The sequence below is a fragment of the Macaca mulatta genome, chromosome 7 (assembly GCF_049350105.2).
Source record: "Macaca mulatta isolate MMU2019108-1 chromosome 7, T2T-MMU8v2.0, whole genome shotgun sequence".
Lineage (NCBI taxonomy): Eukaryota > Metazoa > Chordata > Mammalia > Primates > Cercopithecidae > Macaca > Macaca mulatta.
The window spans coordinates 30,093,732-30,109,016 of NC_133412.1; the positions used below are offsets into that span (position 1 = coordinate 30,093,732).

The window sequence follows — 15,285 nt, forward strand, 5'->3', positions numbered from 1 at the left end:
TTTCATTTTATTTTTTTTCAGCCATGAGTGGAATCTGGGACATTCAAAATGCCATCCTCCTTTCTCTTGGGCCATTTGAAGACCTCGAGTTTACCTCAAACTTCGTCCCTTCCAGCACCAGCGAATGCCCAAAGTCACTGGCCAATGACTTATGCTTTTGTTTTCCTTCCCTAACAATCTCCGCTGTGTGACAGCCACCAGCACCTCCCTAGGGCAGGAGACCCCACACTCTGCTCTCACGTAGCTGCCACCTGCAGCTAATCTCAGCTGGCAGTTATTGTTGAAAGTTTATGATTCTGATTTTGATTATTTTTAAAAATTGGTGTTTTCCACCTGGAAGGAACAGACCGGAAGGGCTGGCTAATGAAGGAACTTAGGTTTGCAAAACACTGTGAATAATTTAGTATTGTATTTCAAGGAAAAAAATATAGCTTTCTTAAATCATCCCCACAATATAAATTGCAGACTTATAGTATGGTCCTGGTAAGTCTAAATTTTTAAAGGAGCAATATTCAAAGAGACATAGATGTCTGTATTAATTATTTATTCGCTGGTGCCTTCCTTCGTTTCTAACTTATTATTAATTAGGCGCCTCTAGTCTTTCGCAGAGCGCTCCACTGAGCCGGTTGCAGCTTTAAATATGAATTAAAAGCAAATCCAAGCTACTGTAATGCGAAAATTATTCCGTGTCTTGCATGGCAGAGATGAATAGCTGCGTGGATCAATACCGTGAAACTCGGCTCCCAACGACAGGGTTATTGATAGCTTATATTAATGATGTTAATGATGGAAAAAGGAAAACAACGGCCTACCCGACTTAGAAACTTTTTAGCCGCTGAAACCCCGCAATAAAAACGGGAAGGGGGCAGGAATCGGGCTTAAGTGTAATACGAAAATTATTTATGAAACCGGATAAATGACTTCAGAGCCTTGATGCATTTGAACCTAACGCTCTCGGCTCCTGGCGGCCCCGGCTCCAGCTGGGGAGACCGCGAAAACCCCAAGCCACGGGGAGCTGGGGGGCGGGGGGCGCTCCGCTTGCCTATGCAGCCTCCGGCTTGCCGCCCCTCTTCCTCCGTCCCCGCCGGAAGAGCCCTCTGGGGCGCTGGTCGCAGAAGCTTTGGGAAGTTGGTGGAATGGGGTAGGGACAGGGTTGGTCCCTGCTGTCCAGGCGGGGACAGAAAGCCTGGTTAGTGGTGACCAGCGGTCTAGGATTTGGGTTCGTTTTCTTCACGGGTTCTCTTGGCACCTGCTCAAATGCTGTGGCCTCGTTGGGGTCCCAGGTCGGACTCTGCACTGTGGCCTCCTGCCCATCTGGCCAAGGCTTTCGGGATCCCCCAAATGCAAACGGTGCCTGGTGCCTGAGCAGGAGAGGGAAGGCTTTATATGAAGAGAAACCGTTCTAAACACTGTAGGAAAACCGGAAAAGGCGCTCACCCTCCTCCCCCGTCCCCCGTGCCTCCGTGGGTTCTTTACCAGGCCCAGGATTTAATTGGGCCTTGGCATAAGGCTCCCAGCAAGCGCAGGACATTCCAGGCTAGCTGTTCCCGGGCTAGAGGAGAGTGAGCGCTCAGGTCTGGGCCCAGTTCTCCTGTAATTCCGCACAGGCGCCGCCCCCACTTACCCGCTGGCCCCAAATATCGACCCACTCTCCGTTTTCCCCTAGTTGAGGGCCACTGAAAGGGAGGAGGAGAAACGGAGGGGGTGGGGGAGAGAAAGGCTAAATCCGGAGGACCGCGGGAAAGGTCGACCCCGAGGGTCAATCTCAGGCCCGAGGTCCCATCCCCCACTGCTGGGGGTAGAGCCGCCAGGTCCCCTCCCCCGAGCTAGGGTCCTGGGTCCTTGGAGGCGAAGCTGGGTGAGGGAGTGGGGCGAACCCTGGCCGCGGTGGGATGGGGGCGGTGCGGCAATGCTAGGGTAGCCGGTGGTGTCCCGGCCTGGCGGTATGGTCCGGGGTGCCCTGAGTTCAGTCTTTCGGATTGGTGTGGGAAGTTGAGGGGCTTTTAATTTACGCCCGGGCTGTCATTTGTTCTGTGCCTCAGAAGGGAGGAGAGGCCGTCTGGTACTGCACGCAAAGGCCCAGGTGGTCCACCAGGGCAATTACAATTTCCTAGAAAAGACCTGGTAATTTTGTGTTTTTTTATTAGGTTTTTTAAGATCTGTTTTTCTTCCTTCTCTCCCTCCAGTCTTCCTTTCTCTCTCTTCCTTTTCCTACCTGCTTTCCTTTCTCTCTCCTTGGTTCCCTCCCTCCATTCCTTTCTTCCTTCTCTACCACTCCTTTCTTATTTTCTTCTCTCTTTCCCCTCTCCCTCCTTTTTTCTTTCTTTTTCTCCACCCCTATCTTATTCTTTCCTTCTCCCTAGCTTTCTTCTCTCATCCCCTCCCTCCTTCTCCACAGGGGAGCCTCGTGCAGGTCTCTGCACCTCCAGACTTTCATATGAAAGGTGCCAGTCCATTTGACACAACAAACTAATCCTGTTCCTGAAAAAAAGGAGAAAGAAAGGAGAGCGCCAGGTAAGCCTCAGGATGCAGAGGCGGTACCTAAGCTCCTGGGACCTTTTCCCAGTAACTGGCCTTTCCTAATGTTTCTCAGCTAGGCTTCAGTCCTTACCCCGTGCAGGGTCCTGCCCCTTTCCTGAGCCTGGTACGTTTCTGACATCCGTGGAGGATGCATTCCTCTTGCTAAGTAATATTCCCATGGTGCCATCTGGGCCCCTGACATCAGCAAGATTTGGGGGTTGTTTTTATTTTTATTTATTTGATTTTATTTTGAGAAAAACTTAAACCTGTCAATCTCAAATGCTGTAACCCCTAAAAGCACTGTCAAAGCCTTACATCTAGTCTAGGGCACCGGGGCGGCCCATTCAAATCACTGTCTCAGACAAAATCCAAACTTCCTGCCACTCAGGAAGAATCCCTTGTCAGCTATCTGGCTTCAAAGTCCACAACGTGTTTCAGATAAGCACCAGCCTGCATAGAGGCAGCCCCATTGCCACACTGTCTACAAGAAAACAGCCGTTCTTCAGAAAGGAAACACAACAGCCACTACAAAAAATCACCGGATTCTGGAAAATAATCAATATCAAAATTAGATTTATTGTCTGCTTATGTGATTAAAAATGACAAAGTGTTGCCTTTTATTTTCATAAAAAGAGAGAAAGCTGAACAAAATAATTTACTATCGAGTTCCGCTCGTTTCATTTGCCTGGCAAAACCTGGAGGAGGCCTGTAGGGTGGTTGTGGAGAGCAGTGGCAGAGCCAGAAGCCCACTGCCCAGGAGTGAGCTCGCTGTCAGAGGATGTGTGTGCTACTGTGTCTGAGAATAATTTCCTAATCCAAACCAAGCTGGTTCAGCTGGGCAGGTCTCAGTTCTGTCTGGCTCCAAAGAAATACTGGGTAATCTGTCCCTTGCTCATAATTTTTTGATTCAAACCCAGACTCCAGGTCCTGTTCTTCCAAATAACTTTCAAGATGACACTGCTGTATTGGTTTCCCTCACAGTCTTCCTGGTTCGCTTAGCCACAGCCTCCCAGATCCGCATCCAGCCTTCCATCCTGTGAAGAGCTACACCGTCGGGGTGTGTGTGTGTGTGTGTGTGTGTGTGTGTGTGTGTCCGACTGCTTGGCCCGGGCCGGGCTCTCTTTCCTGGGAGGTTCGCAGGGTTTCAGTCTAGGCTGGAATCACTCAAACTGGGTTTCCGAAACCTCTGTGGGCTGGATTCCTCCAGTGTGGCAAGCAGAGAGTGCATTCGAGGAAAATGACTTCATTGGGAACGGGCTAATTACACGGACGATGGGGTTATTTATCTACGTTAAAAACAAAAAAGGAAAAACTAAAAAAATCCAGTGTGTATCTCATTTTACACTCCCCTTCCCCTCCCCAGGCCGGATCAGACTACCCGCGTCTTTCAGATGCTGCTGCTGCTGCTCTCAGATTACGGTACAGCGTGCGCAGCCAGGGCTCCCATTCATCCGCTGCCTTCCTCCGGAACAAAGTGGCTCCCCATTGCGCCAGGGGTCTCGGAGCGAGGCCCGCGAGAGTGCAAATACCTTCACTCACACTTAACAGCACCACTGGAAAAATAACTACCAAGCCGGGTCCCTGAGAGCCCCTAAATGAGCCTTCGGATTTGGAACTGGTGTTGTTCGGCGGGTTGCACACGCCAGGGACTAATTTGTACAGGCGTTAATTGGTCCTCCATTTGTTCTGAAACCAAACCGAGAGGGTTCATCTCCTGGTATTGGTGCAAATGAAACCCAACCAAACCATCTCCTCCATAGAATCCCCAGGGGGCATGGCTCCTGCAAGGTCGTCCTGGCCTCCTCTTGGGGTCCAGGGCTTAAGGAGAAGCGGACGTGGTCCCTTGTTACTTGTAAATGTGACAGGCCCCGCTGCACGCCAACGCTGGACTAGCAGTGGCCCAAGACCCGCCAGCTCAGCCGCCGCCTGCTGTTGGGTTCGACTTTTGTCTCTCTTCGCCCTTGTCGTGCAGGGCCAGAACGCACTTGAGTCAGGGAGCCTTTTCCCCAGATGCTGGAAGGGAGGCGGCAAGGGAGCGTGGGTTCCAACAGACAGGCCTGCCCTGGCTGCCTCTGGGATGATGAAGGCAGCCCGAGGGTCGGGCGTCGGGTGGCTCCTGCTGTGGGGCAGCTCCAGCTCCTTTCTGTGTCAAGGTAGATTCCTCCACTAGCTTCCCGGGGAAGAAACCCAGCCTTTCCTATTGCCCTGCGGGGCCCTCTCTAGCCTTGTCTCCCAATCCGCCTCCCTCTGCAGACTCTAGCGCCCCGGAGCTGTCGGGCCAAGGGTCAAAGGTCAGGCCTTCTCTAGGCCCAGACTTCCTTTTCGCTTGGGCTAGTGTGAGTGCACGAGTCGCCCAGGCCTGTCATTCCCGCTGGACGCCCATTTCCAGAGAGAACAGGCGCATATCTCAGAGCTTAACCTTCACTTCCCAACTTAGCTCTCTGATTATGTGGGGTCTTGATGGGGGTGGAGCAGTTTAATTTAGGAAATTATATCCAGAACGTAAAGTCACTTATCTGGACATTTTAGGAGGTGTTTTTTTTTTTTTTTTTTTTTAGATTTTAATGATTTCTGTAAGCTTAAGCAAGTCGAGGTGGCTTTGACCACAGGACTGAGGAGGAGTCTCCCATTGCTTAATTTCATTGCCCCAACCTGGCCAGAGCTGGAAAGAAGTTGCCAGAAGGGATACAGGAAAAGCAAACGAATGCCCAGTCCTTCAAATAGACAGTTCTGTTCCAAAGGGGCTGACCTATTGCCTGAGTAGGGGCAAGGCTGGGAGAGTAAAAAGCAGATTTCTATGCATGTTCATGTGGCCCAATGTAATGAACACATCTCTATCAATTTCTGGAGGCAGAAGGCTCAATTTATTTTGGTTTTAGTCGTGGAAAGTCCTCAGCCTTAGCTCTGACTGATGACAGAGCAGCCGAGTAGTTAGAATTCTTTCTCCAACGAAAGCGATGGTCAATAGAATTCTCAGTATCAAATGAGCAATAATTTGCTGTGGCTACATGCTGGATAATGAAAGATGTTAGCGGGATCAATAAAAAATGAAAACACTTTTACTTACATCTTGAGTTACTGTTTTAAGAGAGCGAGAGATGTAACAAACCCAAAGCCAGGTTCAGAGCCACCCAATACCCCTCAAAACCCCAAGGTAGAGAGTTTTGTCACCACTTGACTGACCCTTCCAGAATGCCAGGCCTCCACCTTCTGCCTCAGGAGAGTAGATGATTTACATCAAATTAACCCTGTAGAGACCAGTAATAATTTAACTGCCAGGGTTTAAAATTTTTCTTTTGTTTCCTAAAGCCGGGAATACATTTTAAATTGTTTTCCACCAGGATTAAAGGTCACGTAACTGGTTGCAGTTTACCAAAAAAGTATGCAAGTGTCCCAAAGCTGATTTGTCCTTTGAAATGCCTCAAAATGTGCATCTGACCCAGATGCCTAAGAGGGCAAAAGAATAGAGTTAATTCCTTTGAATTTGTTCTGTGTTGTCATTAAATCTGTAAAGATCAGACCCTAAACTCGATTTTTCCAGACAAGTTAATTCCCCCATCTTCTTTCATAATCATTTCATGTTTAATTTGTTTTCAATTTGGATTGGGTTTATTTGCACTTTCCAGTTTGCTTTTCTCACCACTCAATCCCAAACGTTTTCTTACATATCTGGTTGTTAAGGAACATACTGTGAAACAGAGACACATTCTACATTTTTAAAAGATACCAAGACGTAAAAGATGAGAAAAACATTCCGGGTGCTCTGCATAAACCACACGCAACGGAAAAGCTCACCGCCAGACAGCTTCCAGCAATCGAACCGATACAAATAAAGCACATTTGAAAATGTGTTTGGCTGTTTTTGTAGGTTTAAGAAGACTACATTTTTCTGACCACTTCAAAAAAACAAACACGAATTCAGCCGCTGCTTTAATGCCCTCTGACCAGAGGAGCTGATTTTGCCACCGAGTTATCGGTCAGTGCTGCAAAGTCAGTGGCCTGTGTTTATAGCAGGTTTAGCTTGGATTTGGCGAGACAGCCAGCAAACCTGGGAGATTATGAAACCATGAACCAGCCCAGGAAAGTGTAGTTAAGTTTCAGTTTGGGGATTTCTCCGGGTGAGGGAATCCGGCGAGCTCCATTTCTACAAGGCTAACAAACGCAGGTGCAGTTTGGCGGCCGCACGCTGCCTGGCAGGAGAAACGCACAAACCGCAGACGCGTGCTCGCGTAGTGGCCACTAGCTCGGGCACGCCCGTGTTATTTACACCCTGCTCGGGGGGCCCCCCTCTCATTTGTTACTTTAAACTCGCGGGGAGGAACTGTTAGCTGCCGTGGCGAGACTGGCAGGCTGGGAGGAGGCGCCCCCGTTCGGCTCCCGGGGCCGTGACGCGGCCACTGCCCTCCGCCCCTGGCTTCCACCCTGTCTGCATGGCCACAAGCGCGGCGGTGGACCAGCGTGGCCAGGCCCCCGGAGCCCTTGCTCCGGTCTACCGCCCCCTACTTCTCCCCCCCACCCCAACGCCCCCGCTCCTTCATACGCCTGTGAGACTGGCTTACCCTGGTGGGCGAGTCGCGGCGCATTAGCGGATTTCATGGCAAGTTGCTTCTGTGACATGAGATCAGGTTCGCGTTCGAGGATTTGCCCCCTAGGAGGGAAGGAAAGGAGAGTCAATCTGCATAATTTCAAATGAGAAATAAATAGAGAAACAGGGAACTGAATTTCAAGCCCCCTAATTCCTCCCTCCCCCCGAACCTATAAGTCACCCCGCACCCCCACAACACGCCCCGTGCACAGGAAAAAAAAGTAATCCGCACACTTCGCAGGTGATACCTTTTATTGTGCTCATTTTAAAGACAGAGACAGGATGGCCTCCTGCCCGAAGACTTTCTCTGCAGCCGGGGCCTGGGGCAGGAGGGTCAGACGGGCAGCATCCGGGCCCGCGGATTCCCGCAAGGTCGCGGGGTGAGAGGTGCGGGGAGGATAGACGTCAGGCTCGGCGCCCAATGGCCCCTCTAGGCGCGCAGGGTCTGGGCCAGACGCACAAGCCCAAATTCCCTCCAGCTCCTTCGGCTCCATCTTTAAGTCCAGGCAAAGATCAATTCCCTCTCTCTCTTGCACACACACATTTGCAGCCATAAATAAACAGCTCCCAGCTAAATCAGGAACCGGAGAGGAGAAAGGGAAAAAGAAAGGAGAAAAGAGAAGGATTGAGAACCCGAGCGCGAGTCTCGCCTCTCCCGGGCGCCGAGTGGCTCTTTTTGGTCAGGCCAGCCTCGCATTTGGGGATGCAACTTGCATTTGAATAGCTGCCTGGGCTTGTTATGGACCCGGGAAAGCTCTGAAAGGGAATCACTATGCAAATTGTCCCAGTTACAATCGAAAGGTTCGATCTCCAGGAGCTGCCTGACGGAAGTTGATGTCAGCTATCTATGCATTAGGGTTGCATTACCGCCTTCGTCTGCCTCCTCGCCACCCCCGCTCGCGCCTGCAGGGGCGGCTTATTTTTTTTTTTTTTTTTGCTTATGTGTACATTTTCCCTCAGTAATTAAAAAAAAAAAAAAGAAAAAAGAAAAAAAAAAAGAAAATAAAAGACTGAAGGTGGTGGCGTAGTTCGCTAGGGCCTGGGAGGCCCACGGGCGGAGAGGGGAGGAGGTGTGGACGGGAGGGTGTGTGTGTGTGTGTTGGGGGTGGGGGGGGGTCGTTCTTTTGCAGCAGGTGTTGATGGTGCGTTTGAAATCAAACATTTAGATTTTTTTTTTTTTTTTCACTTTGCCGGACGAGGCGAAGGCGTCGGCGGCTGGGGGTTGGGGCGGCGATGTCTGCCTCCGCCCGCCTGCTTGATCCTACAATGCCGGCTGCGGATCAATACCCGCTCACTGTAATCCCAGTAATTGTAGGGCTCGCAGCTTTTATTTTAAAGAAATAGGACACTAGGGCGCCGGCAGGCGGCTGAGGCAGAACGGTTGGGCTGCGGTGCCTCCGGGGGCCTTTTGGGGCGCCCATCTTTTACCCCAGAGCTCAGAAAGCTCCGGGCAGCCGGGTGGTGGCGGGGTGGCCAGTAGCCAGGGCCCACCTGGCGGCCCGCCGGGACGTGGAGGCCCACGTGGGTTCCGGCCGGGCATGGCACTGGCGAGAAGGCGCTGCTGGGCACGTAGGGTAGGCAGCACGCGGAATCTGGCCTTTTCCCGACCTGCGCGCGGGTCCTGGCTGGAGGCCCAGGTCCAGGATGGGTGTCTTGGGCTTGGGCGCCGACTGTGAGCGGTCTTGGCCCCAGACCACGACGCGTGGGGACCCGGGATGCTGGAACTCATGCTTTCGGCCTAGAAAGACAGAGGTTTTGTCCCTTTTCTGCCGCCTTCCAGGGCCGGAGGCCGGGCCTGGCTCCTGGGTGGCCTAGCTCTGGCCTAGTCTGCGTCTGGCCCTCGGTCTGGGAATTGGCAGGGACGCTAGGACCCAGTGATCGCCCGCGCGGCCTCTTAGGCCGGGGTTTCCTCCAGGTGCTCTTGCCGGGCGTTAGCCCGACGTCCGCAGACCCCGTCGCGCCCGCGGGCCGGGCCAGCTCCGCATGGCGCCTGCTACCTCTGCCGCCCGCCCCTTGCTGGTAGAGCCCGGGCAGGACTGCCGGGGCCTGGGGCCGCAGCCCCCGTGCCGCTGGCCGCCCGCAGCTTCTGGCGCCCCCGAAAATGACCATCTGTCATTCAATTAAGGTTTCAGGGCAGCTGATGGGGGAGCCAGGGTCAGCGACCCCAGGACAAAACGGCCTGCTGCCTCGGATAGGAGAAGTTCAAATGTTAAATGCAGAACATTGTGCCCTCTCCCAGTCCGGGGCCCCACCCGGCCGCAGGTCCGGCCGGTGGACAGCAGCGGGGTGAAGGGCAGCGGTCATTAGCACTTAGATTTCAGCTCTGGGCCCAGCTCCTTCTGTTGGGCTATTTTGACCAAAGAACCTTTAACCCTTTCACGCCAGCCCTCCCTCTAGAGAAGGCCAGATTGTCCAAAGGGGGAAAGTAAGAGAGGGAACTTAGATGCGCCTCTATAAAGAGGGTTCAAAAATTTTTTTTGTTCTCCTTTCTTCATAGGAATAGCAGACAAAATACCTACAAGATAGAAAAACGTTCATGATAGCCAAAACAAACGAAAAGTCCTCAGAAAGTTTTACTTTTAAATTTTTAGTTTTGGGGAAAGGAGTGCATTTATTAAATATGACCGTGAAACTGCTGGGCCAGTGTGGAGAGAGTCTGTAAAATATTCCCGACGTTTTCCCGTAACTGTGTTTACCCAAATGTGTGTGAATGGTGATGAGACTCTGCTAGCTACAGACAACTCCATTTATGTGTTCGTGATGAAGTCTCCATTGCAGCCAGTCTCATTTACAGTTGAAAATAAGTTAGACAGTTGGCTTTTCCCTTTTGAGACATTCCTATAATAAAATGAGGTAAAAGTAATTGTAACTAATGGAATTCATAAAGTACATTCATTAAGCATGTATGTAATACCCACATGCTGTGGGCATTTAGGTATTAATATGCTTGGCTTTTCCGCACTAATCTGAGGAGAAGCAGCCACACACCTAGCAGTTTTCAGTGGAAGATCCAACTAGTCCTCTTAATTATTAACCAGGAAGCCTGAAAACAGCTATATTAGGAAGATATCATTTCGAGGCTTGGAAATCTAAGTCCTTCAGCAGGCTAGTTAGCAATAGAGGAAGAACTCAGAGCTTCTAGCTTCCAGCGCCTGGTTCTAAACATTAAATCTAGTCCTTACTTTTTGGAAGTAACTATCAAGCAATCAATTAATCAATCAGGCATTCAGCATTGAAGCACCTTAGAAAAATTTTCATTGGATAACAATGAATAATGCATGGCCCTCCAGTATATTGACTGTGGTAAATGGTCTTTAAGGTGAGGTGCTGCAACAAGTACCTTTAAATAAAATCAAATAAAAAGTTTACCACAATCATAATAAATTGTTCAGTCATCTTCTTATTGACCCACGTAGTGTCTTTCTTCAGGGGCATTTGGAGTTATTTTTTTCCCCTCACAAACAGACCAGAACAAATTGATGAATTGAGCTTTCACTATGCTAATTTAGACATTATAAATATTTAATTAACATCCCTAATAGCCAGCCATAAAGCCCCCCTCCCTACTGCTTTACACTCTTCTTAATCTAAAGTAAATGCTTTTCCCATTAATAGACTGATGCCATATTAGCGCTTCCTCGGTAAAAGAGCCCCATTTAGTCCAAAAGGAGGGAGCATTGAGTAGTCTGCATTAGGCAGGGGTTTATTCCTGTTTGTAAAGGATCCTGGGAGCCGTTACACATCTCTACAAATTCTACCTTTCTTGGTTCGTGCTTAAGTGAGACCATTCTAAGAAGGGGGGAGCCTCTCAATTTCATTTTTTGAGACACTTTCAAGGTTGTAGTAGAATGGAACTATTTATTTTAGTAAACCCTAGAAGTGGGTCATAGATAATGGATAGCAAATTTCTAACTAGGGACTGTGCTAGTCTTTTCAGCAAAAGTTATGCAGTGAAAAGAATTTTGAACCGGGAGTCAAAGAACCTAAGTTCAAATCCTATAGCACCCGCTAGCAGTGGGACTCTTGGGCAAGGGATTTAGCCCTTCAGAACTGCAGTTTTCTCTTTTAAAATGGAGATAATGTCTATGCCATAGAGTAAAAGATTGAATGCGAGAATGTATGTGAAATTGCTTGGCATATAGTAGACAATAAACATTAGGTTAATTCCTAAATGACTGCCCCAAATTCATGGATCCTTCTCTCCCCTTATATTTATTCTTGTCATCCTTAAAATACCCTGTTATCATAATCTAACATTGCAATAACACTTTATATTTGCAAGCATTGTTTGTCTTATTAATCCTTTGATTTAGTTTCTATAATGTAAAATAGGGAGAAACTTGAAGACCTAAACTCTGAGCAAGAGACAGTTTAAAAACAGATACTGGAACTTAGATGATCAAAAGCTCTGAGTCATAAACTCTGATGACTGAAATGTCCTTCCACAACAGTCCTTGTGTGGTTTAGAAAGATTCCAGAAGCTACATTATATTTCCCTGGGGGCAGGAATCAGGTCAGAACTGAGAGTTCAAGAAATTAGAAGCTCTCCAGGCTGATCTAACTCTGGAACTAGAATCTGCAGATGCTGAACATTCAATAGCTGAAAAAAGGAAAAGAAGCTTCAGACAATTTAAATGTAAAACACTGGAATGATAAGCCATTTTATTCTGAGAATATTTCTCCATCCGAGAAAAACAGACTTAACTTGCGGGATGTTGCTGGTTACAGAGAGAGTAGAAACTCTGAGTTATACTTTGTGTTTGCCAGCACAAAATAAATACCACTTAATGTAATATACTCATTACTACTGAGAAGAGATATATTTATCTGGATAGACTAAATATCCTAGTAAAATCACATAGTTTTGATTTTTGGTGGAAATCAAATTTTCCTTTTCCTTTTTGGTTAGCAGTGGAAAGGCCCAGATAGAAAAAATAACGGGAAAAGGGCAAGAAATTGGCTGGAACTACTTCCTAAGTAACAGGGAGTGGCAGGAGGTGGGAGCCACAGACAGCAGAGACTGTCCTTGGATAGCTCCCCCTCTCTTTCATGCTCTGCTCTTCCACTCTTCTGCTCTTTCTTACTCTCTCATTTTTTCTTTCTTTTTTTTTTTTTTGAGACGGAGTCTCGGTCTGTCGCCCAGGCTGGAGTGCAGTGGCCGGATCTCAGCTCACTGCAAGCTCCGCCTCCCGGGTTTACGCCATTCTCCTGCCTCAGCCTCCCGAGTAACTGGGACTACAGGCGCCCGCCACCTCGCCTGGCTAGTTTTTTTGTATTTTTTAGTAGAGACGGGGTTTCACCGTGTTAGCCAGGATGGTCTCGATCTCCTGACCTTGTGATCCGCCCGTCTTGGCCTCCCAAAGTGCTGGGATTACAGGCTTGAGCCACCGTGCCCAGCCAGAATCTGTAATTTCTAAGTAATGAGCAAATGAACTGCCAAGTCAACATCCATATTCCTGTTCTTCCATATTAACAAAACTCCTGTATTGTTGGATGTAGCCATGTGCCCAGATATGCAACTGTTATCTCCTAGTCTGTCTTGCAGAAAGATGTTGTGGCCCATGAGAGGTAAGCAGGTGTATTGTGAGAATTCCAGAAAAGTACTTTAAAGGAGTACGAATCAGCTAGAATGTGTGAGTTGGTCCTTGCCCCTTTCTTCATCCTGATATCTGGATCATGGGTTTGATGACTGGAGCCTCAGTGACCATCTTACAAGTAAGAGATGATTTTCAGGGTAAAAGCTATGTGCTAAAGATGGCCCTGCAGAAACATAGAAAGAGCCTCATTCCTGATGACTATGGAGCCATCATTTCAGCCCTTGGTGTATATCTCTGGATTTTTTTCATGAGAGAGACGCAGGCTTCTATTTATCTAGGTCTTTTTTCAATGTGTTACTTGAAGTTGAATATGTTTCTAAGTGATACAACCCCTACAAACTTTGAAAGTAGATTCTAAATTCTGAAAATCCTGGAAGGAGTGTGTTTATATTATTAATAACTCAATCAAAAGAATATATTTCCTCTTTGCTTCATTAGGTATTTTAATATAGTTTTGTGCTTTAAAAAAACTTAGGTCAGGCCTGGTGGCTCGCACCTGTAATCTCAGCACTTTGGGAGGCCGAGGCAGGTGGATCACCTGAGGTCAGGGGTTCAAGACTAGCCAGGCCAACGTGGTGAAACCCTATCTCTACTAAAAATGCAAAAATTAGCTTGGTGTGGTGGCATATGCCTGTAATCCCAGTTACTCGGGAGGCAGAGGTAGGAGAATCACTTGAACCCGGAAGGCAGAGATTGCCGTGATCTGAGATCACGCCACTGCACTCCAGCCTGAGAGACAGAGTGAGACTCCATTAAAAAAAAAAAAAAATTGTAGGGCTAGGGTTTCACTCTGTCACCCAGGCTGTACTGCAGTGGCATGATCACAGCTTACTGTAGCCTCAAAGACTGGGCTCAAGTCATCCTCCCACCACAACCTCCCACATAGCTGAGACTACAGGCATACACCACCATGCCCAGCTAATTTTTAAATTTTTGTCTGTAGAGACAAAGTCTCCCTATGTTGCCCAGCTGGTTTTGAACTCCTAGCCTCAAGTGATCCTCCCACCTTGGCTTCACAAAGCGCTGGGTTTATAGGCGTGAGCCACTGTGGTTTGAATATGTTCCCTAAAGTTCATGTGTTGGAAACTTAATTCCCAATGCAACAGCGTTGTAGGGAAGGTCTAATGGAAAGTGTTAGGTAACAAGGGCTCTGCCCTCATAAATGGATTAATGTTGTTATCATGAGAATAAGTTTGTTATAAAATTACGTTTGTCCCCCCCACCCCTTGCTCCTGCTCTTGCCCTTCTGCCTTTTGCCAGGAGATGATGCAGTAAGAAGGCTCTTACTAGATGCCAGTGCCATGCTCTTGGAATTCCCAGTCTCCAGGACTATGAGCAAAATAAATTTCTGTTCTTTAAAAATTACCCAGTCTCTGTTTTCCAATATAGCAGTACAAAAGGACTAAGACATCACGTCTGACTGAGCATTTACATTTTCAAGTATATATTCTTAAAATATAAATTGCTTTTTATTTCTTCCTTACATCTCTGTTAGAGCCTTATAAAGTATGTGCATCAGAGGGTTATATTATCAATGAATTTTACTTTAGGATAGCAAAGGAGACATAAGAAAATTTCTCTTAATAGAGAAGGTATTGGGTGTAATTGGGCTGAGCAATGCTCTTTAGATCTATGCTACACAAAACGTCTGCTGACCCAGACTGACCCAGGCTGCTCACTAAGGCAGGTCTGCATCCAGGTGGGGGTAAAGGTGATGAAGACTGTTATGTATCCACTGAAAAGAATGGAAGTGCTTAGTGGAGAGGGTGCTCTAAATGATCTTGTCCACAAGGCATGCAATTAAGGTTTTCTTTCTTTTCCTTTTTTTTGAGATGGAGTCTCGCTCTGTTGCCCAGGCTGGAGTGTAATGGCATGATCTTGGCTCACTGCAACCTCCGCCTCCCAGGTTCTAGTGATTCTCCTGCCTCAGCCTCCTAAATGGCTGGGATTACAGGCATGCACCACCATGCCCAGCTAAGTTTATTTTTGTACTTTTGGTAGAGAAGGGGTTTCACCATGTTGGCCAGCCTGTTCTCAAACTCCTGACCTTGTGATCTGCCTGCCTTGGCCTCCTAAAGTGCTGAGATTACAGGCGTGAGCCACCGCGCCTGGCAAGGTTTTCTCTTGTGCTTGAATTTGATTTATCTATTTCTATGTTCCTTTGAAACTTATAACATTATTTTTTCTGTTGTGATATACCCTCTTCCATTTTAGATTTATTGATATAAAATAGTGAAATCCCCAAATCTGTAGAAAGCTGTAGGAAGCTGTGTTCACATGCCTTTTTCTGTTATTGTTGTTCTTATTTCAGTACCAGGGAGTTTGGCCTCAAACCATTGACTTTTATTGTCTTTACCAAGTGCAGTGTCTAGTCGTATATTACAGTGGGTAGTGTCATATGGCTCATTTGATTAAAAACAAAGTCATCCTCCTAAAAACAATATTGAATATGTAAAAATACTGAATCTATCCTTTCAAATATGCATTCTTTCTCCTTTGTGTTTTAGGAATCCGAAACTCATTGTCACTGCAGTTGTAGTGCCTGGAAGCAGATTAAAAGCAGAGTAAATAGTATAAGGAGAT

At 47.8% G+C, this 15,285-nt stretch overlaps 1 long non-coding RNA gene across 1 annotated transcript; it reads right to left on the reverse strand.

The window, feature by feature from the left end:
* Positions 1–1,810: 1,810 nt before the first annotated feature.
* LOC114679406 (uncharacterized) lies at positions 1,811–7,832 on the reverse strand. Its single transcript, XR_003731249.2, has 3 exons — positions 7,354–7,832; positions 7,080–7,168; positions 1,811–3,806 (listed from the first exon to the last, which is right to left on the reverse strand). It is a non-coding gene; the product is annotated as an uncharacterized LOC114679406 (long non-coding RNA).
* Positions 7,833–15,285: the final 7,453 nt, after the last annotated feature.